The sequence below is a fragment of the Gallus gallus genome, chromosome 2, assembly GCF_016699485.2.
Source record: "Gallus gallus isolate bGalGal1 chromosome 2, bGalGal1.mat.broiler.GRCg7b, whole genome shotgun sequence".
Taxonomy (NCBI): Eukaryota; Metazoa; Chordata; class Aves; order Galliformes; family Phasianidae; genus Gallus; species Gallus gallus.
This window is the reverse complement of record NC_052533.1, coordinates 144,811,972-144,838,559: the sequence shown is the minus strand read 5'-3', so window position 1 is coordinate 144,838,559 and position 26,588 is coordinate 144,811,972. Positions and strand designations below refer to the sequence as shown.

At 42.5% G+C, this 26,588-nt stretch overlaps 1 protein-coding gene, 1 long non-coding RNA gene and 1 other non-coding gene across 18 annotated transcripts in view; 1 reads left to right on the top strand and 2 right to left on the bottom strand.

Annotated features, from left to right (window-relative positions):
- Window positions 1-1,645: 1,645 nt before the first annotated feature.
- Window positions 1,646-13,151, bottom strand: LOC121110141. 3 transcript variants are annotated; one of them, XR_005856037.1, is made up of 5 exons: window positions 12,994-13,151; window positions 11,794-12,827; window positions 9,702-9,790; window positions 6,172-6,281; window positions 3,805-4,100 (listed from the first exon to the last, which is right to left on the bottom strand). It is a non-coding gene; the product is annotated as an uncharacterized LOC121110141 (long non-coding RNA). The 3 variants fall into 3 exon arrangements; XR_005856035.1 differs by lacking the exon at window positions 3,805-4,100 and adding an exon at window positions 1,646-3,457 and having other exon boundaries at window positions 11,794-13,151; XR_005856039.1 differs by lacking the exons at window positions 3,805-4,100; window positions 6,172-6,281 and adding an exon at window positions 8,119-9,046 and having other exon boundaries at window positions 11,794-13,151.
- A 2,397-nt stretch (window positions 13,152-15,548) lies between these two features.
- MIR1770 (microRNA 1770) lies at window positions 15,549-15,645 on the bottom strand. Its single transcript, NR_035271.1, has one exon. It is a non-coding gene; the product is annotated as a microRNA 1770 (primary transcript).
- Window positions 15,646-15,682: 37 nt separating this feature from the next.
- Window positions 15,683-26,588, top strand: part of PTK2 (protein tyrosine kinase 2) — a 198,236-nt gene continuing 187,330 nt past the window's right edge. For all 14 annotated transcript variants that reach the window (NM_001396554.1, NM_001396552.1, XM_046919359.1 and 11 more), the window contains exon 1: window positions 15,683-15,879. The gene's annotated coding sequence lies outside the window, so the exon portion shown is untranslated. The remainder of the gene's footprint in view (window positions 15,880-26,588) is intronic.

The following is a 26,588-nucleotide window of genomic DNA, read 5'->3' as shown; positions in this document are numbered from 1 at the left end:
AAGAATTTTTCCTAATATCCAACCTGAACTTCCCCTGATACAACTTAAGGCCACTCCCTCTCACCTTATCACTCTCACCTGGTAGAACAGGCTGACCCTCCACCTCAACACAGCCACCTTTCAGGCACTTAGAGAGAGCTATAAGGTCTCTCCTGATGTCCTCTTCTCCAGACTAAAAAAATCCCACTCCTTCTGCTGATCCCCACAAGGCCTGTGTTCCAGATCCCTCACAGCTTTGTTGCCCTTCTCTGGACATGCTTCAGGGCCTCGTTATCTTTCCTGTAGTGAGGGGCCCAAAACTGAGCACAGTATTTGAGGTGCGGCCTCACCAGCGCTGAGTACAGAGGGGTGATCACATTGTTTTGATCCAGCAGCAACCTTTACTCAGGTCCCTGTACAGGGAAGAAGCTACTTGTGGTCTTCAGTAAGAAAGGATGAAGGGAAAGATCAGAGAAAATAAAGGATCAGCCATAGGGAAACATGTTTTCACACTCTGAAGTGTGTCATTGGAATTGATGACCTATTCATTTGGATACATCCACCTCAAGGTGCAGTGTGTTTCCTTGGCTTTGTCAAGAACAGTCAGCAATCACCTACAGTTAGAGAAAGATATGGTGTCTCTACTGGAGCTGGCAGTGGCAAGATAGAATGCTGCTCACCTGTCATCATTTTGCAATTTACCCATCTCAGACAGAAGTTAAGACAGGTGACAAATAATAGGATGTGGAGAAATGGTCTCAGCTTGCACCAGGGGAAGTTTAGATTGGATATCAGGAAGAATTTCTTCATGGAGAGGGTTGGTCGAACATTGAAATGGGCTGCCCTGGGAAGTGGTGGAGTCCTCATTCCTAGAGGCCTTCGGGACATGTGGACATGGCACTAATGGACAGGGGTTAGTGCTGAAACTTGGTAGGCCATGTTGGTGGTTAGACCTGGTGATCTTGAATGTTTTTTCAAACCTGGCTGATCCTATGAATTTATGGTGCTGTGATTCTGTTTTGTTATCTTTTTGTGTGCCACCCACCAGTATGGTGCTAGGGGAATCAGCAGTTTCTGAGGTACATTGCTGCTGTTTTTACACCACCCTTGCTGTTACTGTGAAGCTCAATGTGAATAGATAGGCAGTTGGAACAAGGACAGATTTATACTTATCTCCTTACAGAGTGGGCTTTTGGATTTGCCTTTTTCTAAAAGTTTCTGAACACAATGGTTTTTATTTTACTTACAGCCAGTGTTTTGTTGTTGCATCCAATGCCACAGAAGTTTCACTGCAGGTAGTGAAGCCATACTTGTCTCTTTCCAGTCCTCTAGGGGTTTAGGTAAGAGATGTTCTGCATCCAGAAACGTGTCTAGCATGTCAAAATGGAAAGATCCTTACATTATACTTTTAAAAAAGGTGGTGGGAGTGCTTCCAGACTGAAATACTCTATTATCAGAATATGCATTCTCCAAGGTAAGAGTCTAGGAAATAGCTTTCCGTAGGACCAAAGCTTTATAGGAACATACAAGAAGGATAGAGAGGAAAAACATCCCCCCTTCAAAGCTTACTAATTGCTGCCTGCATTACAGTTGTGACAGCCTAACATTTTACAGCTCATTTCTCTTAACAGCTGATAAATGGTTTGGTTTTATGTGCTATTCCCTGTCTGGAGAAGTTCACTTGCATCAACAAAATAAGATCAATGCTCCCCGAGCACAGCTGCAGCAAGGCAGCTGGCTGCCGTCAGTCCCTATTTAATTCACCTCTACTGCTTCTCTTCTAGCTTTGCCACGGGCTCATTTACTGACCTTGAGCATGATGTTTCACCTGTTGACGTGCCACCTGACTCACCAGTAGGAGAATACTTCTTACCCTTTGGAGACCACCATCAGTTTGGCTAAATCCATAATATACTTTGAGCTCTTCACATGAAGTGCGCAAGTAAAAGCTGTGCATAAAGAGGCCTTTCTAGAAATGATTCTCATGTTCTTAGCTGTCCTTGGCACATTCTGGACACAAAGGGAAGAATATTTCATGTAGACACAGAATATTCCTTTAATGAATTTTATTAGAAATGAATGCGTATTCTTCACTCTGATTAATAGGAAAAATAAAAGAGGGTTTTTTTTTCTCCCTTCTGATTTCTGCAATTGATATTCATGGCTTTGTGTATTTACCTAATAACTTCTACATGTATTTGAGAAAACTATACAGTGGTTGAGAATCCTGATGTTTTTTTAAGCTGCGTGAGCCCCACAGCCCAGTTTCCATTGCATCACCTCAGGCAGCCGTACCAATACAGCTGCAGCAGCTCAGAGCTGGAGAGAAAAGCAAGGGACAAGAATGCTTTTGACTGCTGTCACTGAAGACTCAGCATCTTAAAACCGAAGTGCAAAGGACTCTATCTTCAGGGAACTGGAAGCCTCAGAAGGCTTCAGGATGTTCAGTCTCTAGGACAAAATTTATTATCTCAGGCTCCTATGCCAGGAATTGCAAAGCAATGATGTGCACGGTTTGTAATTATTATTTTTTTTAATTATGGAATCATTGAGGTTGGAAAAGACCATTAAGATCGTCTAGTCCAACCCACCATCACCATGCCCACTAAATCATGTCCCTAAGGGTGTAAAACCTGTTAGGAGGATGTCAGAGGACTATATGGAGAAAAGGGAGATAAACTTACAAAATCATTTTTACAGTCCTGTATGAGTGTGTTTTTGGAACAAACAAACCCAAACACTACAACTAGTTTTTATTTCAGAGGGAAGTATCTGCATCCCAAAGACAGCTGGGACTGAACTAATGTTTATGTGCTGTGGGTGCTCAAGGGAGAGGACCCAAAAGTGAGCAGGGAAGTAAGTAATTTAGGAGGGTGGAGGCACCTTACAGGGAGAAAGAGGAACTGGCTGCCAAGAAACTACCTTGGGAAAAAAGCAAACACAAACAACTCCATGGACATGGACAAATGTAGGGTGGAGGCTGAAAGGTTTCTAATTCATGGCTAGTTTACTGTACACCCTAGGACGGGAAAATTAACTGTTCTGTGGTTGAATTCCACCAGTTCAGGGTCAAGGCAGCTTGTGGTGGTGCACTGATGACTCATGGGCTTCTTTCAGGCACAGGCTCCTCTGGCCATGCTCTTTGTAGGATGGTCCTAATCTACGTGCTGCAATACTTTGCTCAGGATAGGTCATCAGGCCTAAATATTTCCTTTTATCGAAATAATAGTGAATATTAAATAATAGTAAATAATAATAATAATTAATATTTCAAAGCATATTTAATAAAAGCATGAGACAAAGGGCTTATTCCCTAGTTAGGATAAATAGGGACAGTTCTGCTTACTTTTGTGGCCACATTATAACAACGAAGGATTTAATTCAGGTCAAATTATTCATTGAAAAAGGACTTGATCTTCTTTTAGGCCAGGAGTATCATTAGCTCCTTCCTTAGTCTGTTCTTCCAAAATACTTACTGCTGAAAAAGAGAGGAAAAAGGATGAATCATTGCAAAGCTGCAAATATTTGGCTGGTGTAGCAGTAGTAAAAGCCACTCTCCTGTAGTAATCTCTTCCTCTGTGGGCTCACTTCAGCTTATTTTAGCTCATGAATGAATGTATCAAGTATGACCCTTGAAATCCAAGAAACAAATTCTTTCATTAGAATGAAAATGCAAAATAATGAAGGAATCTTGGTCTATGTGCCTAAAAATAAACATGACCAAGCCTGTATTTCAGGGCATCAAATATTCCACAGGTGACTTTCCAGTAATTCTGGTATTTGACACTACAGCTGCAGCATCAGAAACACAACAGAAGCCTAATGAACTCTAATACAGTCCTTATTTATTGTGGTAAATAGTCTAGTACTTGTACTATTTTGACTGAGGGAGCATTGTTTGATATGGGAGCTTAAAATAACACCACTATAGCTATTGAATGTGTTCTTTTAAATTTTGTTTCCTGCGGCTGACTTCTCAGGCAGAGATTGACTGGAGGGATGCAGGGATCGCATCTATCCACACAACAACTGGGGCTGTGAACTTTCTCCTCATTTCTGCTAGATGTAAAGAAAACACCCTCCAACTCTTCAGTAGCTCCACAGAAAAGAAGCTCTCTCCACTGCAAAGAAATTGCAGATAAAATCAAAATTCTCTTGCCAAAATTTAGGTTTCACAGAGCCTCGTAAGATAGCAGATCTGTACACAAAACACTGAAACTCAGCTTCTTTGTAATAGAAGACATTTAGGGGAAGGTATAGAATTGCTTTGAAGCTTTCCAACGCAAAAAGAGACTTACTGATGGTAAGACTGAACAAATACATTTCAGATCAAAACAGCTATAATCACAAAATTACTAATTGATTTTATCAAAGGATATTTTGAAGCATTGTGAAAGAAGAATTTACACCACAGTCCGATACAGCTTAGAAATCACAAGCATGTTGTACTGCTTTATGGTTAAAAAAGCTGCAATCTGTCTCCAGCAAAAAACTCCTTTGGAATCAATTTAAAGACACTATGAGCTCGGTTCCAGCTATATAACCTTACTAAGTGCAACTTTGCATGGCTTGGCAAACTGAAAATGGAACTGGAAGTCAGATACTCCGAAGGGACCTTCAGTAAGTGATTTCTTTTTTCCCTATCTATAAATATTAGATTATAATAATTTTCTACAGCATGCACAAGCATTTTGCAGAGATTCAGGGTTGATCTAAAGGCCACCGAAGTCAACAAGGGATTTTCTGCTGATCTCTGGAATTGCCTCCCAGCTGGGAAGCTCCAGGCACTGCACAGTTAGTGTACAGTGAGCCCACATTCACCCTGCATCTGCAGCAGCTGGTGCATCACTTTAGCTACCAGCAGCACAGCACAGACACAGTGGGTGTGATAACAAATGTACTGCCTTTGTGTCCTTCATGGTGCCATGTCTTTGGATAACTCTGCCTATGGATTTTGGAGTGGATCCTAAAACATGGATATTCATCTCTCTTACTTCAGCTTCTAAAATGTTAGCAGGTACTCTAAGCACCCAATAGGGTTGGTAAAGATCTCACTGTTAAGCTCAGAGCATGATCCAGGTGACTATAGATGTATAATTCAGGACAAGATGCTGAGCACTCTCATCTGCTTCAACATGACTTGTTTGAACGAAGAAACCCCCAGTACAGATGCTTCACTCAGACTAGCTCTGCCTCGTCTTTTGGCAAGGCATTTTGGAACTGTTGCAGCCTGCTAAGCTCCCAACGAATATGGAGAGAAGGGAAATGTAAAAGGCACAAACCCATGCAAACATTAGCTGTGGTGTCCCTGTTCATTGCAGGGGAGTTAAGCTAGATGGCCCTCAGAAGTCCCTTACAATACCACAGATTCTATGAAACACATCTCTGTATGGGAACTGTTGAATCACAGCCTGAACCTCTGATTGACCACCTGAGGCGAGTGCTGAGTCAGCCGCAGGGGCACAGGTGAATGCAGTTTCACCTGAGTGACCTCCTAGACCCCATTTAAGGGCTGACTCCCAAGGAGGAAGGATCTCTATCTGGAGATCACTCCTCTTGGAGCCTCTCTGTGAGCCCAGGACATGGGTGAGCTCTTTATTTCATTACTCCTTTGTAATGCGATAATCTCTCTGGTCCTATACCTGTAAACCTATTTACCTTACCATTTGTATACCTGTTTGCCATACGATCTCCAACATATGTCATGAGCATGTGATGTGGTGCTAATGCTGAAGCTCATAGCCTCCTAAACTCTCCTCTGAGAAGCTCAGTACCTGGGCTATGTAATTGCTTTTTCATGGCATCCAAAAGCTAATGCAGAAATGTTAGGAATCTATTGAGTGTACAACTATACACCCTCAAACCTTGTCTAAAATGTAGAATTGTTTTGATGTTGTAGTTATAGTACTGGAATGAAATCCTGCTTTCTGCACTAGTTACATGTATTCGTTGTTTAATGTATGCACAATTCCCCTCCCAGTAGCATGCAATAACCACATGCCCATACGTAAGTACATTACCACAGTGTGAATACTATGTGTTTTCACAAATCACATTGTGTTCTGGCAATTGGTGTAATCTGATCGTTAACAAAGACAACTGCTGTTAAAAATGCCAGAAGCTTTTGGAATTCTCACATTCACAAGATTAACTGTGACTATTGCTCTTCTCTGCAAATACTTTCATTGGTACCTGGATAGGAGCAATGACCTTCATTTCTATTCTTGACATCAACACCTGTGAGTTTCTGTTGTCAAAGTGCACAGCTTCCCCCATTACAGCAAACAGGAACCAATAAGTACCTGTAAAGACAATTTTGTTTTTTAAGCATGAAATCTCTCAAATGCCTCAAGAGGCTTTGTTTTTACTACATTCTGGTCACATTCCTCTGATTTAAGTCAGAGTAAAAGAGCAATGGGGTAACCAATAACAGGAACTTGAAAAATCTCTACCACTGCTTGGTAAATAAACAAAGCGGCTCTCTTTGTAACTAACTCAGCAACAACAAATACAGGAAAAGGCTGATGCAGGAGCTGATCTAGCAGCATCAGAGCACAACAGTAAGGAAATATTTGCCTCTTCGTTAAGCACAACTCCAAACTCTCCCTGCATCTGTACAAGTTTTTCCCTAAGCTACAGATAACGGTTGGGGACACAGCAACTGTATGAAGACAAAGAAAAAAAGCCATTGAGCATACTTGGTCTTCAGCGTTCAGACAGCTTCACTGTCCTACATGTAACACCCAGTATCTTTCAAAGCTCTGGAATTACTGTGTCTGTTCAACAGATCAGAACTGGGTGCATCAGAACACTAAAAAAAACATTAAGCCCCACAGGATGCTCACAGCAGAAAAAAGGCCTAACACCACACTGCTTCTTCTAACCTGTAAACTCACTGAGGGTTAAATATCCTATATAGTTACAATGCTGATAAGTATTAGGACGTTAACAGCGATGCACAAAAAAATGTTTCTAAATAAATACTAAGAAATAATCCCCAGCTGATTTACAAAGCTCCTTTCCTTGCTGCAGCCAGCCAACTTTGTAGAGAGGCAGGCATCCACAACAAAGAAATGTTTGACTCCTTTAGACAGTCATAATTTGGTACATTCACTGTTCCTTTTGTCTCTTGCTGTTTCTGAAGCAGCTTTTACTCCATGCAGTAATTCTGTGACAAAGCTAGATAGTCATACTTGTTAACTGCTTCAATAAAAATTAAAACTCTTATTTGGAAGGATAGTAACATTTTCAAGAACAAATTCATATTTAAAGCTGAATTATTAATATAATATTAATATATATAAACATCTTAATGTAATATTTATCTTAATGTAATATAAATATTAAGACAGGGATCTTCTAGATGGAGTCCAGCAAAAGGCCACAAAGATGAGAGGAGAGGAGGATAGCAGTAGGTTTAGTTCAGCTAGAAGGGACCTACGTAGCATAAAGTCACTCCTGTGTATGCCTTAATCAATCCATTTAGTCCTCCAAAGCAAAGCACATTGATTTAAGTCCAACCACGGGCCTTCTCTCTTCCATTTTTGGTGCAATACTTTTCCCACAAAGTAAATAAACTTAAGTGTGGTATTGTGGTAGTCAGATACTAAAGCACTTCACAGAGCAGCTTCAAAAGAGGCAAAGTTGTTGAGCCTGTACTGAAAAAAATGGTAGGTAGAGCTAAGGGTTCAACGTGGAAAAAAGGACAATACAAAAAATCTCTCTCTTTACACTGTGAAGCTTGCCAGTGCACATCAGTTAGCATAGAAGAGACACAGAACGGGATATTCAGGAGTTGGACAATCATAGAATCCTAGAATGTTTAGAGTTGGAAGGGGCTGTTAAAGTCATCTAGTCCAACTCCCCTGCAATGAACAGAGACACACACAGCTCAGTCAGGGTGCCCAGGGCCTGATCCAGCTTCGCTTTGAAAGTGTCCGTGGACAGGGCATCCACCACATCTCTGGGAAACCTGTTCCAGTGCCTCACCACCCTCACTGTAGAAGGTTTCTTCCTTATATCCAACCTAAATCTACCCTCTTTAAACTTGAAGCCATTTCCCCTTGTTCTGTCACCACAGGCCCTGCTAAAGAGTCTGTCCTCTTCTTTCCTGTAGCCTCCCTTTATATATTGAAAGGCCACTATCAGGTCACCTCTGAGCCTTCTCTTCTCTGAGCTGAACAGCCCCAGCTCTTTCAGCCTGTAAAAGCCTGCAAAGAAAGTATTTTCCAAAGCACCATTGTCTTCTAACCATATCTGGAAAGGTATTTAACTCTCTATTTGATACATTCAACATCTCATGTAAAAAAATTTGTACAAGAGCTCCTATCATTTCTCTTCAGAATCCTAAGTGATAATAAATTATCAATCTGTAATTAGGTAACTGAAGAGCGTGGATCTGAACTCAAGAAAAATACAGTCTTATTCTATTTTTATTCCACCTTTCAGAGAAGTAATGGATGAAAAATTTAGAGGTATGACAGGAACCTTCTACCTAGATATGCTTCTTTATGCTGACGTAAAGCTATGAGGTCATTCATTCGGTGGTTCCCAAGTAATGACTTCATTTAGACAGCAGAGACTCCCTATGCAGCCATCATAGAATAAATTCAGGTCATAAATACAGGTCAGCAATATCTTGACTACTACTTAAAGTGACTGTTTTTTAATGAGAGGGAAATGTAATGCAGGAGGATTGTCTCTGAAACAGAATACAGGATTGGAAGAATTTCTCCATCCTAGAACCAAGTGCTAGAATGTGTTCCCTTCAGCATATCCCACTCTGCAACACAGATATCAAAGATAAAGACACCTGGTCCAACAGCACAACTTCAGTCTCTATCCACCAGTGGTAGGTGGAAGTGAAGAGAAAGAAAAATTTCCATGGTCACAGCTTAAGTGAAGATGGAGAGAACCACACAACTCAGAGAAAAGGCATACAGAACAATTACCAGCCCTGTATTCCACTCCTAAAATTCAAACCAACATAGCATCAAAGTCTTCATGATGCTGGGACAGATTTCATGATGATTGGTCATATAGTCTCAACCGTCAGAACTCCATCCATCTAGAATTAAAAAGAAGCTAATAGCAAAGTTGTAGAAACCATAACCGAATAAACAGATTGCAAAATAAACAACTACAAGAATTAATATTCACATGAATTGAAAACAACTTGCTGAAAATGAGACTGGCTAGCAATGATCATCAATATCCACAGAAAAAAATACTCTGTGCATTTGCATCTGTGTTTTAAAATAAACCTACAGAAAATCATTCTCAGATATCTGATACTCCACTTAAGCAGCAGAAAGGATTGTGGCTGAGGCAAGATTTTTTTTACCATTTGCCCAGGGTCGCCAACCACTGGACCAGGATGCCCAGAGTCACATCCAGCTTGGCCTTGAATGCCTCCAGGGATGGGGCATCAAGTTAAAATCCCTATTCATTGCAGGGCAGTTGGACTAGAGAAACTTTAAAGGTTCCTTCCAACTCAAACGATTCTGTGATAAAATATTCCTCAATAGCCACCTTCCCTGCTAGCTGGACAGATGTCCCATGGGCCCAGTGTCACTCTGGAGTGCACAGGGATTAGATCTATACATTCACATCTGACTGCTATATGTGTGTTGAAATTTGCATTAAGTACAAGAACCTCTTTGATCAAAACACCGCATACATTTTACACATCAAGGGGCTCTACAGGAAAAGTGTAAGCTTACCAAAGCAGCTGTAGGGATTTGGGGAGGGATTTGATAGAGAACAGAGTGATGACACCGCTGTCACAGTTTTTGCAAAATGCTGACTTGATCTGAATAACAACAAAGAACCAGAAATGCATAAGCATACAATAAGAAAAAAAGAGCTTTTTCAATATCAGTTTGACTAACTGAAAGTGTAAATGTCGCAGGTTGGCTCAAAACTGGAAAGCTCTATCTTCACTGGGAAAGCCACCAACAGCACTCCTAGCAAGTATGATAGTCCAACCCTGGCTAACGAAGCCAGTGTGGGGTCTTTCCTTTCTTTTCAGAAAGCAAAGCCACCAATGAGGACAAACATCTTGATTTTCTAGAAAGCTAAATAAACTTACTGATCTCTTACTTCTACCTTGTCACTATGCTGAAAGGCCAGGTGGGATGGCCCATGTTGCCATGAAACAAAGTGGCTTGTCTCCACAAAGAAAGTATGTTGGGTGGCTTCCCTTGCTGATATGTCTGCTTTTAGACAGTTATACCCAGAAAATTAAAAAATATATATGTTTCTGGGGTTTTTTTTGTTTGTTTGCTTCCCATTGGGAAATCTAGTAGATTATTACTGTGCTTCTAATTAAGACATTAACATTTGCTTTGGAGGTTTTAGTTAATAACAGCAAGTCATCAAATGGGTCCCCCAGCCACTAATTAGTTTTTTCCATACAAAATTTTCCTGACTCCGCACAGTTTTGCTGATTTCCCGTGGAACTTTCCTTAAGAATTTCTCTGTTTCTTTTTTTTCTTTTTAATAAATCATAATGATTTCCATTTGGTGCCTTTCCATTTATCTTCTGCTCTAGAGGCTGTACAAAAATGCTAATATAACAGTTAGGCTTTTTTTTTTTTTAACTCAGAGAGAAGATGAAGATATGCATTTTAACATGATTAACATTTTGTTGCCTTACATTGTACAAATCTGTATGTTCAAACCATTAGGCTGTATGTACCACTGTGTCCCTAATTCCTGAAATGCTCATCCTCTACCTCTGAGAAATGATTCACTGTTAAATGTAGGACCTGATCATAGAATCAATCATAGAATCATAGAATGCCTTGGGTTGGAAGGGGCCTCAAGGATCATCAAGCTTCAACCCCCTCACTGAAGGCAGGGCTGCCAACCTCTACATTTAATTTTAGACCAGGCTGCCCAGGGCCCCATCCAACCTGGCCTTGAATACCTCCAGGGTTGGGCCATCCACAACCTCTCTGGGCAGCCTGTGCCACCACCTCATCACTCTCATAGTAAAGAACTTCCCCTTGATATCCAACCTAAATCTTCCTTCCTTCAACTTAAAACCATTTCCCTTGTCCTGCCATTATCTACCCTTGTAAAGACTTGACTCCCCTCCTGCTTATAGGCTCCCTTTAGGTACTGAAAGGCTGCAATGAGGTCACCCTGCAGCCTTCTTTTTTCCAGGCTGAAAGCCCAGCTCCCTCAGCCTGTCTTCACAGGGGAGGTGCTCCAGCCCTCTGATCATCTTTGTGGCCCTTCTCTGGACCCTCTCCAACTGCTCCCTGTCTTTCTTGTATTGGGGACCCCAGACCTGGATGCAGTACTCCAGATGGGGCCTCACGAGGGCAGAACGTTGTGGAAGAATTCTTAATCTATGCTTGATTCAAATGATTTTAAAAAGCTCTTTTTCCTCTTATGATGAAGAATGTTACTGTTTATTTTACAAAATATTTAACATCTTGCCATTTTCTCCATTTTTTTTTCCCCCAAATCCTCCTGCATTTCACTGTCACAGCTTGAAGTAGTCCTGCAGTTCAGAGCTACCTGTCTCTTGTATGCCTGATCACTCCGGTTGTTTTAATGAATATTTACCATCCTGCAGAAAAGCCTGACTGCAGCTGTGCTCCAAAACACCGGAAAGAACTGGGTCTTTTTAAAGCTATTACTCCATCATTCAATAAAAGGAAAGACAATACATGGTGAACTATAATGAAGCTTCCTACCTTTTTGTTTATACCAATGCAGCACAGGTTTAATAACTGCTGTAAATTGAATGAGATAATGATGTAGGCTAGACAAACGACATTAGTATTCAACAGAATGCCTTACCTCAATATTATTTGTTCAGTAATGACTTAAAAAGGAATAGTCTCATTTCCATCTACCAATAACCTCCATGGAGACAGAGCTGGGAAGAAAACTATTTTACTTTTCTGCAAAAAATGTCAAGAATTAGAAGAAAACAAGAATCTTAAGAGACCAGGGTGCGATTCACAACTCATAAAAGGTTACCTCTGTAATGATTTAGGCTAAGTACTCAGGCTTTCCAGTAGTCAATTGAGAAAAATAGACACAATCAGAGAGCGATTCATTATTTTCTTAGTAGGTAGAACTGATGAACTTCTGAAGTGCCTCTCTTTCTCAAAGACAGTGAGTTTGAATGAGAAATTGGAGTTAAGAGGGAGAAAAACAGAGAAGAGATCTCAAACTGGTGTTGCATTATGGTCCATACAGAAACAGCGACTATCACCGCATGCATGTCTCCTGAATCTTTGCTGAAGTTTTTAGTCTGGATAACTATGTAACCTGTCATCAGACAGACACTTGAACACAGCTCCCCTCTCCCAGTTGAGAGTTTCAATCATCAGCTTTTATGGAACTTCCTCTATATTTGACTAACAACTGCATTCTGTAATGTGAACAAGATTTCCCAGCAAGTGTTTTATCAAAGTAAGCACACTGCTGAAGGCTTTTGTTTTCAGAAGTTTTTTTTGCTGGTGAAAAAAAGCAACAAGAAACCAGCACAAAAATAAAATAAAATAAAATAAAATATCTCAACAGCACTTGAAACTAAGACTTTTCAGGAATTGGTAGAAAATATCAATTTAATGTATTATTTCAGGCTTGTCTTCATCTTATTTAAACCAATAGGAAAACTTTCTAGGACTTGAGAGAGCATACTTCTTTTCCATGTGAAAAAGTGTAACTATTAAAAGATTCAGCAGAAACAGAAGAATTAGGCTTTCTGTTCTAAAAACACTCTGGCTTTACTCTGTCTCCTCTGTAAATCGGCCACATATCCCTTAGTAGTTTGTTTGTCTGTACAATTGGAAGAACTGATACACTGATACTTCCCAGAGAATCTGCAGGAGATAAAGTTATAAGTCATTATAAAGCTTTAAGTCAATATTTATTACAACAAATAGATTTAGAAAGGTATCTAAAACAAGAATATCTATTAAATGTGTGTTCATCAAAAGAGTAGGATATACTATGTTTCATATGAAGTAGTTATTGCTACTATCTTACCTAAGGACATAGGTAAGCCCTAAATGCTTTCAGGCCTGTTCACTCAGTAAGTGAGTGAATTGGTGAACTCAAATACTGTCTCAGTTTTCCACGTCTTCTTCACATCTTCCTGAGTTTGTTCAGAGGTTGGAGCACTTTGACATCTCTGGACAAAGGAGAAACAATGAACGTGTGGGATCCAATGCTTGGACAAGCCATTTAGTATAATTCCCTATCACCATATCATGAAAATGCATAAAGCTCCATTTTCTCTTTCCAGTATTACACCTCCCCTCCCTTCCCTTCATATCACATAGAAAACACACTCCTGTTTTTACTCATGTATTTCCTCCCATTTTTCTCTATCCCAGTCCTCAGGAGTATTCTATTTTTGCCTGCGTGTTACTGTGAACATCCTCCTTATTGAAAGCCTCCCAACATTCTGTCATCAGTAATTTTAATTAGCACTTTTCTACCTTTTCTGGCAGGAGCATCAATAGTGATCCTCAGACCAATAATTATAAAATAACTGAAATCATTGTTCCTTCCTTCCTCTATTTCTGCACGGCGATCCAGCTTCAGTTGAAAGGGTGTATTTGCTATCTGGTCCAGCCTACAAGTCTGCTGGGGAAAGAGCTCCCAGGAGCCTGACAGAGACATGTACAAACCTTCTGGGCTAAGGAAGTCAATGACTCTCCCATTTTATTTTATTATTTTTTTAGCAGTTATTTTAATAGCCCAGTTCTTTTACAAAAGGTAGACGGCAATGCTGCACCTGTGATTGAAAGATAGTTTCTAGGACTTGCTTTTATATGGTGCTTGATGCATCTATATCCTGTCCAGAACTTACCTGATAGATTGGCTTAGGTTATTTTATAGAATCACAGAGGTAAGTATCTGGGATCTACTCAAGCCAGGGCTGCCCAAGTCAAGGAGAAATGCAAAAATGGAACTCAAATGCCTCTAAAGGTAGGAGTTGTAATAATAGGGACTTTTAAAATGACTGCTTCAGACCTTAGATGTAAAATACACTCAATGACTGACAAGTATGCGAACATGTAGTCATGTGTAAGTATTTCCTTGAAAGAAAATATATCCAGTCTTGAAATAAGAGAACAATGAAGCCAACAGTCAATGAGTGCCACCATGGAAAAGAAGTGAGGCCAGAGACCCCAGAGCAAGCTCATCTGAAGCTATTTTCACATCTCCCTGCAGCTCATATGCCCAGTTGCAATCATAAAATCATTTAGATTGGAAAAGACCTTCAAGATCATCATGTCCAACCATCAACTAACACTACCAGGGAGGTTCAGGCTGGATATCAGGGAAAGGTTCTTCACCAAGAGGGTGGTCAGACACTGGAACAGTCTCCTCAGGGAAGTGGTCAGAGCACTGACCTTGCATGAGTTCAAGTAGCATCTGGACAGTGCTCTCACACATATGGTCTGATTGGGAGGTCATGTGCAGAGCCAGGAGGTGGACACAGTGATCCATATGGGTCCCTTCCAGCTCAGGTTATTCTATGATTATATGATCCTTATGAGTTCCTTCCAAATTGGGATACTCTATGATTCCACCCAATCCACCCCTAAACCACGTCCCTCAGTGCCACATCCACACATCTGTTAAATACCTCCAGGGATGGTGACTCCACCACTTCTCTGGGCAGCCTGTCCCAGTCAGAGAATCAACACATTTGGAAAAGACTTCTAAGATGAAGTCCAAACATCAAGTCATTACCACTATACCCACTAAACCAAGTCCCTCAATGCCACAGCTACATGTTTCTTGGATACCTCCAGGGTAGGTGACTCCACCAGCGTCTGTTCCAATGCATTACCACTCTTTCTGAGGGGAATTCTTTTCCTAATAGCTAACCTGAACGTCCCCTGGGGCAACTTAAGGCCATTACATATCGTCATCATCTTTTATCAAGTGGCAAGTGATAGGACACAACAAAACTATCTCAAAAAGCTCCCAGAAAGAGTGGTAACGCATTGGAACAGGTGGTGCTGGAGTCACCAACCCTGGAGTTGTGCACGAAATGCAGAGATGTGGCACTCAGGACCACGGTTAGTGGGCATGGTGGTGATGGGTCAATGGCTGGACTAGATACATTCATGGTCTTTGCCAGCCTTACTGATTGTACGATACCCCACCGGCTGCAACCTCCTTTCAGATATGTGTAGAGAACAATGAGGTCTCCATCTCCTCCAGCATAAACAACCCCCATTCCCCCAGCTGCTCCTCATATGTATTGTCTCCCGCCCCTCCACCACTTCTGTTGCTATTCTCTTGCAGCAAGACATAGAGAACACGAGCTCGAGTGTGGAGAGCTGCCTCTGAGACACAAGGAGGAGAACGAGGGGTTAAGCTTCCCTCCTTCACGAGCTCCCCGCTCTTTCCCTCAGCCCAAAGGGATCGCGCCTCGGGTAAAGGAGCGAGGATGGATTCCGTGAGGCCGCCGACTCCTTCCGAACTGGATCTGCACCCCCAGCCAGCACCGGAGGCGGCGGCCAACGGCTCCGCCACCTGAGGCGCCTGCGCAGGCGGGGCGGGAGCTCCCACCTCCTCAGTGCGAGGGGCGGCAGCCTGACCCCCTCCCTCCTCCCCCGCAGCCATGTTAGTGCGGGGAGCGAGGGAGGGAGAGGGCAGCGCGCATCCCATGGTGCAGCGCGCCGGGAGGGCGGGGGAGCGGCCTGGAGTGGCCGGGGCAGGGAAGCTGGGAGGCAGGCAGGGAGGGAAGCGAGCGAGTGAGCAAGCAGGGAAGCAAGCAGTCGCTCGCCTTCCCTCCTCACCGCGCAGAGCTACCGAGAACGGGGCGGGCAGCGCTGCGGTGGGACCACCTCACGGCTTCACCCATCTCCGGGCCGCCGGGGCGGGACAGGGGCGGCTGTCCGCAGCGCGGTGAGTGCGTGAGGAGGGGGCACTGAGGAGCGGAGTGAGGCGGCCGCGACTTACATAACGGGGAGGGGGCGTCCCTGAGGGAGGTTGGGCTGGGGGAGGGGCAGCGGTTTTCCTTCTATCCCCCCCCCATCCCCTCGGGGGTACGGCTGTGTGAGGGGAGGCTGCGCGCACACGGAGCCGCGCTGCGAGCGGAGGGCTCCGTCCGGCTGAGGGGGGGGGGGGCGGGGGATACGGGGAGAGCCGTGCTGGGAGGCCACGGCTGAAAGGGAAAGGGGAGCTGCGGGCGTGCTGCATCCCGCTGCCCTCCCGGCCTCCCCTCCCTGCCGCCCGGCTCCGCGGCTCGGCCGGGGACGGTCCCACCGGATGTGGAGCGGAGCGGAGCGGGACGGTCCGTCAAGTAAACAAAGGGGAAAGGGAAGGGGAGGGGGGGTCCCCCGCCTGGTTTGCCCCTTCCTCCTCCCGGGAGGGCCGGTGGATGTGCGGCTGCCGCTCAGCGCCCGGGTGAAGCGGTTGAGGCTTCTTTCTTATGCATAATGCCAATTCTCGTATCCATTCCCCTTCCAAACTTTCCTCATTTTAGGAGCGGGGAGGGCAGTCTCTTTGATTTTTTTTTTTCTTTTTCTCTTCGTTTTTTTTTTTTTTTCCCTAGCTGGAGGACTGTAGCTCTCCGTAGCGCTTCAGTGCGAGCCGACTGGCAGTCGGGCTGATTGAAATGCTCTGAAGGCAGAGTTTACCCTGCAGGCCCCGGCACCGCTGTTTGACTCGGCGGTGTCAGCCCGCAGCTCCGTTTTTGATGGGAATAATAGCGGTGCTGTAGCAAATGTGTCAAACAAAAAGTTCACTTGAAAGGAGAAGCGCTCGGGGATTCCTGCCGAAGTAAATGGGATTTAGATGTGTTAGCTTAAAAGTGGTGTTGCAATGCCCCCTGAAAAATCCAGGTTCTTCTGGGTTTTCCTTCTTTTTTTTTTTTCTTTTTTTTTTTTTCTGGTTTGTGTATATATTGTAATTGGAAAAGCCCCGCATTCCTCCCAGCTAATCTGCCGTTAGCATCTCTGGTTTTATTAAACCTGGGTTAGGTCAAGAACACAGCTGGGTGGGGGCCAGAAAATTTAGTTACACAGCTATTCAGAACAGCTTGTTATCTTACTGATGTTGTCCATGTCCGAAATTCCCCCGCTTCCTTTCTCCACCCATCTCCTTTCTGATTCCCATTACAATCAGGCTGCTGTGCACCACGTTTCTGCGTCGCAACACCTTTGCTCCTCCGGTGTGGTTTGCGGGGTGAGGGCCACAGCCTTTGGGTTTCTTGACGTGAGGTTTATAGCAGAGATTCTGTGAACTGTGTATATTTAGTAAATTTAATGGACATAAGATCCTGGTGTATAATTAAGAAGAACAAAAAAAAAGAAAAGGGAGGAGGCACTTCTTTACTTGCTGTGAAATGTTTTCTCTCTGAGGACTGTACACTCCTGAGTAGCTGTTTTTCAATAGCCAGAAATTAGTCTGTCCTCAGTACTATTCCATTTTAAATCCAGTATTTGTAGGTTGATGTTGAGCTCAGGTTGATGCTTGCATTGGTTGACCTTTTGTTTTTATACAAAGGGTAAAACGTACGCATGAAAGGAAGATGGGACGATACTTATTTGTCAGAAGCTCTGAGCTTTATTCAGCCTTAGGTATTAATAAAAGTGCGAAGCGTGTGCGGTTGACATAGCAATCAACTGGTAGTGTCTGCATTGGAGCGCTTCATCCAGAAATGAATATTCTTAGAATAGCACTCCGCTATCTTAGGGTGTGATTTGCTGAAAGAGCTTTAAAAAAAAGTCGTAATTTCTGAAGGTCTGATGTGGTGATGCAACTTCGCTTCAAAGCGATTGCACGCTGTTGAAAGGACTTTCTTAAATGTAATGGTTTACCACATTATGACTAATACTTGAAAGGGGGAAACCTTGGTTTTGTGAATTCCACCAAGCTGGTATGTATTTGGGGGGATTAGGAGAACAGAGAAGCAGCAGTTCTTTTTGAAGATGGAGTGCTAAGCCAAGTAGGTCTGATGGTCTAGCAGATTAATTTCTATTTGCAATGGCTATCTTGTTTTTTCGTTCAGTATTGATCAGTATTTTCTCCCACTCATTCACTGCGGTGTTGCAGTCACCAAGGTTGGAAAAGACCTCCAAGATCATTCAGTCCAACCATCCTCCTTTCGCCAGTGTTTCCCACTGATAATAATAACGTCCTCATTCCAGACAGCTCTCAGTGAAAATGCAGCTGTGTGACTTTTGCCTCCATCAGATGTGGTTCCCAGACACTGTTTTCCCTCTCAGGTCTTGCAAGTGTAACTCTGACTTTGCAGGTACCTCTGCTGAGTACTTTGGACATAGCAACTTAATTTCTTGAGAAGGTTGTAGTTATAGCTCAGTACTGAAAAACTGCAACAAAGAAATTCTTACTGTATCATTGTCCTCTTGTATGGAGTGGCAGCAGAAATTATTTGTGGTTTGTGTATGGTTGACATTTAGGAAGTTATGATGTCCCATGTGCTATACCACAGTATTCATATGCATATTCGGATGGTGGTCGGTGGGTGATCAGGAGGACCTGCTGAAGAATGTGGTTAATTAGGATCTGAAATCTGAACCTCAGGTTTTGTGCTGTGGACTTAATATTTTTTTTCCCTTTTCCCTGTAAGTCTGTGTTCTTTCTACCATGAAAGCTTCCTAAGTTAGTTTACTCTTTGCTCAGCATTTAGCGTTCGTGACTGGGAAGTGTGTCTTGCTACCAGGCTGTCTTTTGAGCCATTCGCCTTGAGGAGAGTGGTTTTGTATTTAAAAAATGAAAGTCAAGTAGCTTGATTTGACTTTCTTCACTCCTATGAAAGCAGACCCAAGGGAAACAGTTTTAATTACCCCATGGGTTGTGCTGCAGGGTGTTTGAACTGCTAATGCTTGCAAGGTGCGTTCTGAAAGCTCTATCGTGTGTCATGTCCCCCCATCCAACAGCTCTGGGAACCTTACATGTGGAAGAAACAAATGTTGTCAGAGCTTTGCCAGAGGTGGGATGAGACTGGAACCTGGTGCTCTTTGGCTCTGACAGTACTTGAAACATAAAGGTGCACATCGCTGATGTTGAGAGCATTTTGTAGATTAGGAAAAAACTGCAGAACAGTTTCTGGAATCTGGCTTGCAAAGTTTGGTAGCAACTTCCATCAAGTAAAGATATGAATGGAAGAGGTAAATAACGAAAGGTGAAGGCCACAGGCTTTGTTAGAGAACATTTTTGTCTTAGATAGACCTTTAATGTGAATCCTTTCAGATTTCAGTCAGATACGCAGCAGTCCACAGCTGAACTGTTAAAACTTCTCCTGTATTGGATTTCCTTTGTTCACTATGATTTAAAGGTTTGTTTCCCCTCTAATGCTATTCATTGTTTTACCTGTTCTTCTGTTCCTTTCTTTTGTGTTTGGTACAGAAAGGACATGTACCAGAAGTTCAAACAGGGTTACGTAGATTCCTGCTTACTGAAGTATTGCTTCTTTATTTTTGCTGGGAAGGGGAACTAAGTAACTCCAACTCCATTCTGTTTTGCTGCAGGGTTTCAGCTTCATATGGTGTAATAAAGGTCAGTTTAGAGCTTAATCCTTAAGATAAACCTTGGCTCTTTCCCCCATTGGAACTGTAATTCAACTCATTTCAAGACCCTGGACTAATTTTCTTCCTGCTAATCGCAAGCACATAAGCAAACGGTGTGCATCCGTTGTCCTGGAGACAGTGGTAGGAGATCACATACTCTTCACTGCTGTCATTGCAGGTGTGCTGATGAAACAGTAAACTGAAAGACATTAGGACAGTATATATGTGAGCACCTTCAAAGTGAGACCCTTCTCATTGCTGTCACCGATTGCATGGTCTGAGTGATAGAGCCAAAGCTGTTGGGTACAGTAAGAGAGAGGTCAGAGGGCTCTACCGACTACTTGCTGCTTCCTGCTGCCGCTTGGGTTTCTTTTCATTGTTTGCCTTCACATGAAAATGTGCAATTCCTGCTTTTGTTTTAATTTGTTTTGGGGGAGGGGAGAGGGAGCACACCATTCCAAGCTATTAAATGTCTTTGGAAGGCAGAGATCGTTTTTCTTTTAGTCCCATTAAAGTTCCTGGGAAGGATTAGAACCAGCAGATGTTTGTTATTTTTTTTTTCCTTTTCTTTTTTTGACTATAGGAAGGAGGAGCTCCTGCTCTTTCCTGTTTCCTCGCTGCTAGGATAGCAAATAATTGGATTGCAAGGAAGTAGCAGGAGGCTAATTTAGCAGAAGCTCAAAAATGAGCTAACTCGATATGTTTCTTACATTTGAGTGCACCTCTTTATCCAGGGGCCCACCTTTTTCCCTGACCTTTTCTTAGTGCTGCAAAGTGCTTTCTGATGTAGGCAGTAAGAGTCATCTGCATTCAGGACTTATTTCTTAAAGATGCTTCAGTAAATAGGTTCAGGATTACTGCTAACAAAAGAAGGAAGCACTGATGGTACTAATAACAGACTTCTTACGCACCCCAGTGATTGAGTTATGCCCAGCAGTGGGGGTTGTTGTCAATCAATGCCAGTTCCAAGCCATGGGTTTTTTGATTGGAGTGAATGCTGAGACAGGTGTATTCACAATGCCCTGTGGCACTGGGAGCCAGAAATTCTGTGAGCAGCTTTAAAAGGTAACTTCTTACTGGTTTTAAGAGAACTTCAAAAATTAATCGTCTTGTGAAATGCAGAGTTCAAGAATATAATCTGCTGCCCCTCTCATGTTTTTACAAATATATGTTCTTGATGTCATTCTTTTGGCTGAGTGGTTGTGATCTTTCTGTCCTTTGTGGTTTTCTTCAGAATATTGAAATTGTTACCACTGTTTCCTGTTCTTCCTTGGTAGAACTTGAGACAGTGAAAGCTGTTTCAAGGTGAGAATATTTCTTCATAACAGATCTGACAACCTGGGCAGTAGCATACAAAAGAAATATGCCGCAGGTACCTTCATAGTTGCTTGAACTTACTATTGGTAAAGAGTTAACTGTACTGCTTTCATTTTGTATGAGTCCTTATCTCCCTTTCTTCACGCCTCCCCCAGTGGTTCCAGAGCTCGACTGAGGTATTGTTGTACTTCTGTTGTGAGTTCCAATATTGCAGTTTTTGCTAACTGCTGGTGGAAAGAGATAGCAAACACTGATACAACTGCAGGACTGAAAGTCAGGAGGCAAGAATTTTATTTCTGCCTCTTCTGTGGCTTATATATATATTTTTTCTATCTGATATTGGTTAAGCTGATTTCATTGCTATGCTCAGGCTTTGTCTACCAGCATATGAACACGTGGCCGTTCTGAAGTGCTTTTGCTGTAAGAGGAGAGTGAAGTGCCACTCACAGGGAAAAACAGAAACCATGATGTTGGGTAAAAGCTGTTCACTTAAGATGCTGCTTGGAAGGAACCTTGACATGGCTATCTCAATTAATTCATGTTTGTCAGTGTACAGGTGAACCTTTCACAATGCTTGTCTTAGAACTACATTTGCATTTACTGAATAAAGTGCACTCACATTTAATTTAGCTAGTAGGAACAAAAGCAGCTTGGTTATACATGTATGGGGGGAAAAAGCTGCAGGTTGGAGGGTTTTAATTTCTAAATTCTGTATTTATAGAGTATGTATTATACAAGACAGTTCTAAAAAGTGAAATTAAACAGCAGTTTTCTATCACCAGTCTTCATCTGGGAAACTTTTGCATGGTGCTGACATGTGAGTTTCTGTTGCTGGCAGTGAAGTTTTTGCAAATGTTACAAACCAGTTTCTTTTCTTCTGTTAACAGTACAATTACGGGAGTGCTGTTGATAAATGGAGAAGCAACTTTGAATTTTATCAGTTCTCATTTTCTATTTTGGGCTTAAGCCCTGTATACCAGAAGTTTCTAGGCCTGGTTGGTTTTTTAACCATCTTGTTTTAGTTTCCAAATACCAGAAGGCTGTTTTTCTCCACTTTTTTGGTGCTTCTCGTCTCTGCAGCCCCTCTTCCTGCTCAGTTCAGTGCATTTTCAATGTTGTTTGCTCAAACGTGTGCTCCAAAGATGCTTTTCAATGTCTACAAAAGCTGAGTAAGCTTGGATGTGCGTGGTGTTGGTTGCTTATGGCTCAGTGTGGTTAACCTTGTGATGTTGCAAAGAAATTAATCTCTTATGTGGTGTACTGGGGGTAAATACTTGGAAACATTACGGTTGGGAAATACTGCTGAGGCCATCAAGTCCAACCATCAACCCATCACCACCTTGCTGAGTACTGCTCGGGTTCAGTTAGAATGCTGCACTCATTTGTGGCATTATCCATCCAGAAAAGGTTTTTCTCTCTTTGAGATGCCTTCAGGAACTGATCAGATACCTGAAGTGTACGATGCACAAGAATTTAACAAATTAAGGTGCTGATGTGGTATCTCCTTGTAATCTTATTCATGTGTGTTGGGCTACTTATGAAAAGGGAGAAGATAAGGACTTGTGAGGGCTAAAACGAGATTGCTTACTTAAATAGGAGGGCTTGAAGTATTGTGTTACTTACTTCTAATATGAAGAGTAATTGAGTGTTGAAATAGTTTGGGAGCAGTCCTCATCACTGGCAGTCTTTAAGAACCAGTTAGTTATCTGTTAGAAGAGAGATACTGTTTGTCCCTATCTCAGGAGTGCCAGATTCACTGAATGGCCTTGTGAGTTGTGTCCACTGAATTGGGGATGTTGATAGGTAAAGAACATGGCTTTTCAGCTTTACACCAATAGTCACCGATGGTCAGTGTAGCTGACAGTCACCCCAGCAGCTCTCTGAGTAAGTCCTCCCCTGATACTTTGCAGTTCTGGTGTAAACCTGTTGCAGGCAGAGCATCTTGTGTTTGGTTTGTGGCATGTTGCTTCAGTTACATCTAAAAAGCTCAGGAAGGTCCTTGCCATAAGTGAAATTGTCATGCTCTTTTATATTTTATATTACCTGAGCATGACTGGAAAACCTGAGCTAAAAGCTGCTTACTTATACTGCAACAACAACTAGTTTCATTGCCATTTGGTTGAACCTTTATAAATTTCATTACAGAATACATGCCAGGCCACTAAACTGCATGAGCAAGTCAGTCAAATAGCCTTAGGCAGCGATTCTCCTTGATATAATGAGTGTATTTCATTGCATATTGATAAAATGAGTGTCTTTATTTCAGAAGAGTAGCCTGGAACTTCTGGTAAATTTATGATTTGTGTCTCACTCTATGGTGCCTAGATTGCATTTGGATGTTGCCAGTAGGCTTCCTCTTAATTGTAACTTACGTGAGTCTGTTTGAAAGCAAGTCCAAATATTTCTCAGCGTTTTGTCATGGAAGGAGTAAGCAACTGTTGAGATTAGGAAAGAGAATTAAGTAATTGTAGTGAAAATGTGTATGGAGACAAATCATAACGTGGTCTGCATGCCTGTCTGTACTCAGCACAGCCTTTGCTGGAAACTGGTGTTATGGCACATCCTGCCTTTCGGATGTTCCTTCTGAAAATGGACTCATGGATTGAATAGCTTTTTAAACCTTCAGTTAGAAGTTTGGTGCAGAAGTTGCTTGACGTATTGTTCAGACTAGAGGGTGACCCTTCGTCAGCATGGTAATCTAATATTCATTTCAGATTTATGTATCGTAGAATCATAGAATGGCTTGGGTTGTAAAGGACCACAATGATCATCAAGTTTCAACCTCCCTGCTATGTGCAGAGTTGCCAACCACCAGACCAGGCTGCCCAGAGCCACATCCAGCCTGGCCTTGAATGCCTCCAGGGATGGGGCACCCACAACCTCCGTGGGCAACCTGTTCCAGTGCATCACCACCCTCTGAATGAAAAACTTCCTCCTGGAGCCTTCTTTTGTCCAAACTAAACAAGTCCAGTTCCCTCAACCTTTCTTCGTAATGTAGACTTCTTGCTTAGCGATGTGTTTGTATGTTGCATGGTTTTGGGGGGGGGAAAAAAGACAATCCCTTCCAAGGAGTTCAGTAGTGTATGTTTTAGTGCTTATGTACATAAATTGTGCTGGATATATGAATTGGGTAGTAGTATATCATGAAAAAGCAATTTCCAGAAGCAAATAATATTCCTTCTATCTTGAATATATGTTTTTTTTGGTATAGATGAAGGATTGATGTTGGTAAGAGAAATGCAGGAGGAAGCACATGGCACTGGTTTCTATTGTGGGAACATTCTGACTCTTAATGCTTTGTGAATATTCAATTGAGTTAATTACTCATTTCTCTTGTTACAGAAGGAAACAAAAATAACGCAGCCAGTGTCTCTGTGAAACTTAGTCCAAGAGTAGTGCAGAGTCGAAGCACCAAATCTACCTACCTCCATCTGCTCCCCAGCGTTTGTCAGCGTTCATTTTTATAAGAAATTGAGAGTTGGCTTTCTGCATTGCATTACCTTGCAGCCTGAAGTTCATTGTGTACATGAAAGAAATCCACTTGGTTGTTTATTAAGATTAGGTGGTCAGAAGGAAGAGGTGTACAGCATAGGAGATTAATCCTCCAGTGGGGATTTAAAGGAAAGTTTAGTTGTGTCTTAGGCTACCGAGCCTTCTCTTATTCAGCCTTAGTAAGAGGGGGAGGAGTTGGTTTGTGTAATGGAGGTACTGCTTGCCTCGTGCTGTTTCAGTGCTTTCAACAGCTATAGCATTATGCCTTGCTCTGTTTTCAGTGAAAGGGGAGAGGTAATTTGTAGGACAGGAGTGTATATCACCGGCTTCATTTTACAAAGGAATCAGCTTTTTCTTTCCTTAAAGCAAGCGAAATGCTTCAATTGTTTCATAATCTAAGGGAAAACATAGATCACAGGAGCTTCTGTCCCTAGGAAACTATTCCTGGAGTTATGTAATGTATTCAGATATGCTTTTTTGAAGAAAAATGGGAATTGCGTTGACATTCTTCCTTTCAAGTCTTTGTTATGCCTGTTGAAAAAGGCGTTGCGTGGCAGTGTTTCCAAGGGGAATGGGAACCTTGGTCATGCTATAGCAAGCAAAAGGTCACAGAGTGGAAGCATGGGAAGGTAGAGACTGCAGCAAGTTAGGAAAATAAATGTGCATTAAGTACGTTTGCTTTAATACCTTGCTCTTAATGCTGATAAAAAGCAAAATAAGGCAAGATCTTGTGGCTTGCAGAGTTGAGGTCAATTGTGGAAAGTCATGGTGAAAGCAGTGAGTCGTGACCAAGCATCTGAAGCACAGGCAGCGTGAAAAGGAGGAAGGGAGGGTGACTGCAGAGACCATGTGCATATAACATTAGAGCTTTGTGCACACTTGTCACCTGAAATGTGGCACCTTCTCGGATTGAGCCTGCTTTACAGCAGTTCCAAGTGTTGTTGTGGTCAGAGTGTTGAAGTTTGAAGTTAATAAACTTTTGTCTTCATAGCTGATTTTAATGAGTGGCAGTTTTTGGGAACAAGAGACAATAGTAAATTTGGACTCCTTCACTTTGTGGTGGTTTTAATGTGATACGGGTGTGAGATTGTAGTGAAGTTTGCCCTTCTTCCCGCACTTATTGGTTAGAACAGTCTGGTTTTGTGTTTTTCTGCAGAACTGGCAGTGTGGCTGAGTGGCTGTGTGGCTATGCCTTGTGTTGATGCACTCAGGATGTGCATTTGGGTTCAATGTGTCTGTTTCAAATTCTGTTTTAATGACTAGGTTCTTCTGGTGTCCGAGTCATTGAGCAATGTTAAGGACAAACTAGTGTTCATATCCCAACTGTCCCAAAACTTCTCAAGATTGCTGCTTCTTCACCACCTTGTATCAGTGTGTGGAGTTGGGTATAGAGTTCAGTGCTGCCCTGACCGTTACAGGACATTCCTTGAAGGCTACGTGTCGTTTATTCATCATAGAATCATCGTGGAATGGCTCGGGTTGGAAGGGACTTCATTAGGTTCACATAGGCCCACCTTCTGAGCTTGTTGAGGTCTCTCTGAATGGCATCCCTTCCCTTTAATGTGTCAATCACACCACTCAGCTTGCTGTCATCAGAAAACTTGCTGAGGATGCACTCAAGCCTGTCATTGATGAAGATATTGAAAAGCACTGGTCCCAAGACAGACCGCTGGGGGACACCACTCATCTCCAGCCTCCACCTGGACACAGTGCCACTTACCACAACCCTCTGTCTATGGCCTTCCAACCAATTCCTTATCCCCCTCAAATCCATGTCTCTCCAGTTTAGAGATAAGGATGTGGTGGGGGGGACCATGTCAAAGGCCTTGCACAAGTCCAGATAGATAACACTGATCGACTTCCCTTTGTCCACCAAAGTCTTTGCTCCATCACAGAATGCCACCAGATTGGTCAGGCACGACCTTCCTTGGTAAAGCCGTGTCTTGGATCACCCACTCATCCCTCATGTGCCTTAATGTGTCTTGTTGGATGATCTCTTCCATGATTGTTAGCAGAGTATGTTGAGGGCTGTGCTATTCTTCATCATCTCTCTTTTTGTACTGCTGCTAAAAGTGCTGCAGGCAGATCCATTGCCCCTATTGCTCAAAGTGGAGGAGCTGTGTATGTACAGTTGTTTGTAGATCATGTAGAAGTGTCCTATTGCTGTCGCTCTGTTTACGACGGTGGGTAGTGATAGGACAAGGGGGAATGGTTTTAAACTAAGACAGGGGAGGTTTAGTTTAGATATAAGGAGGAAGTTTTTCACACAGA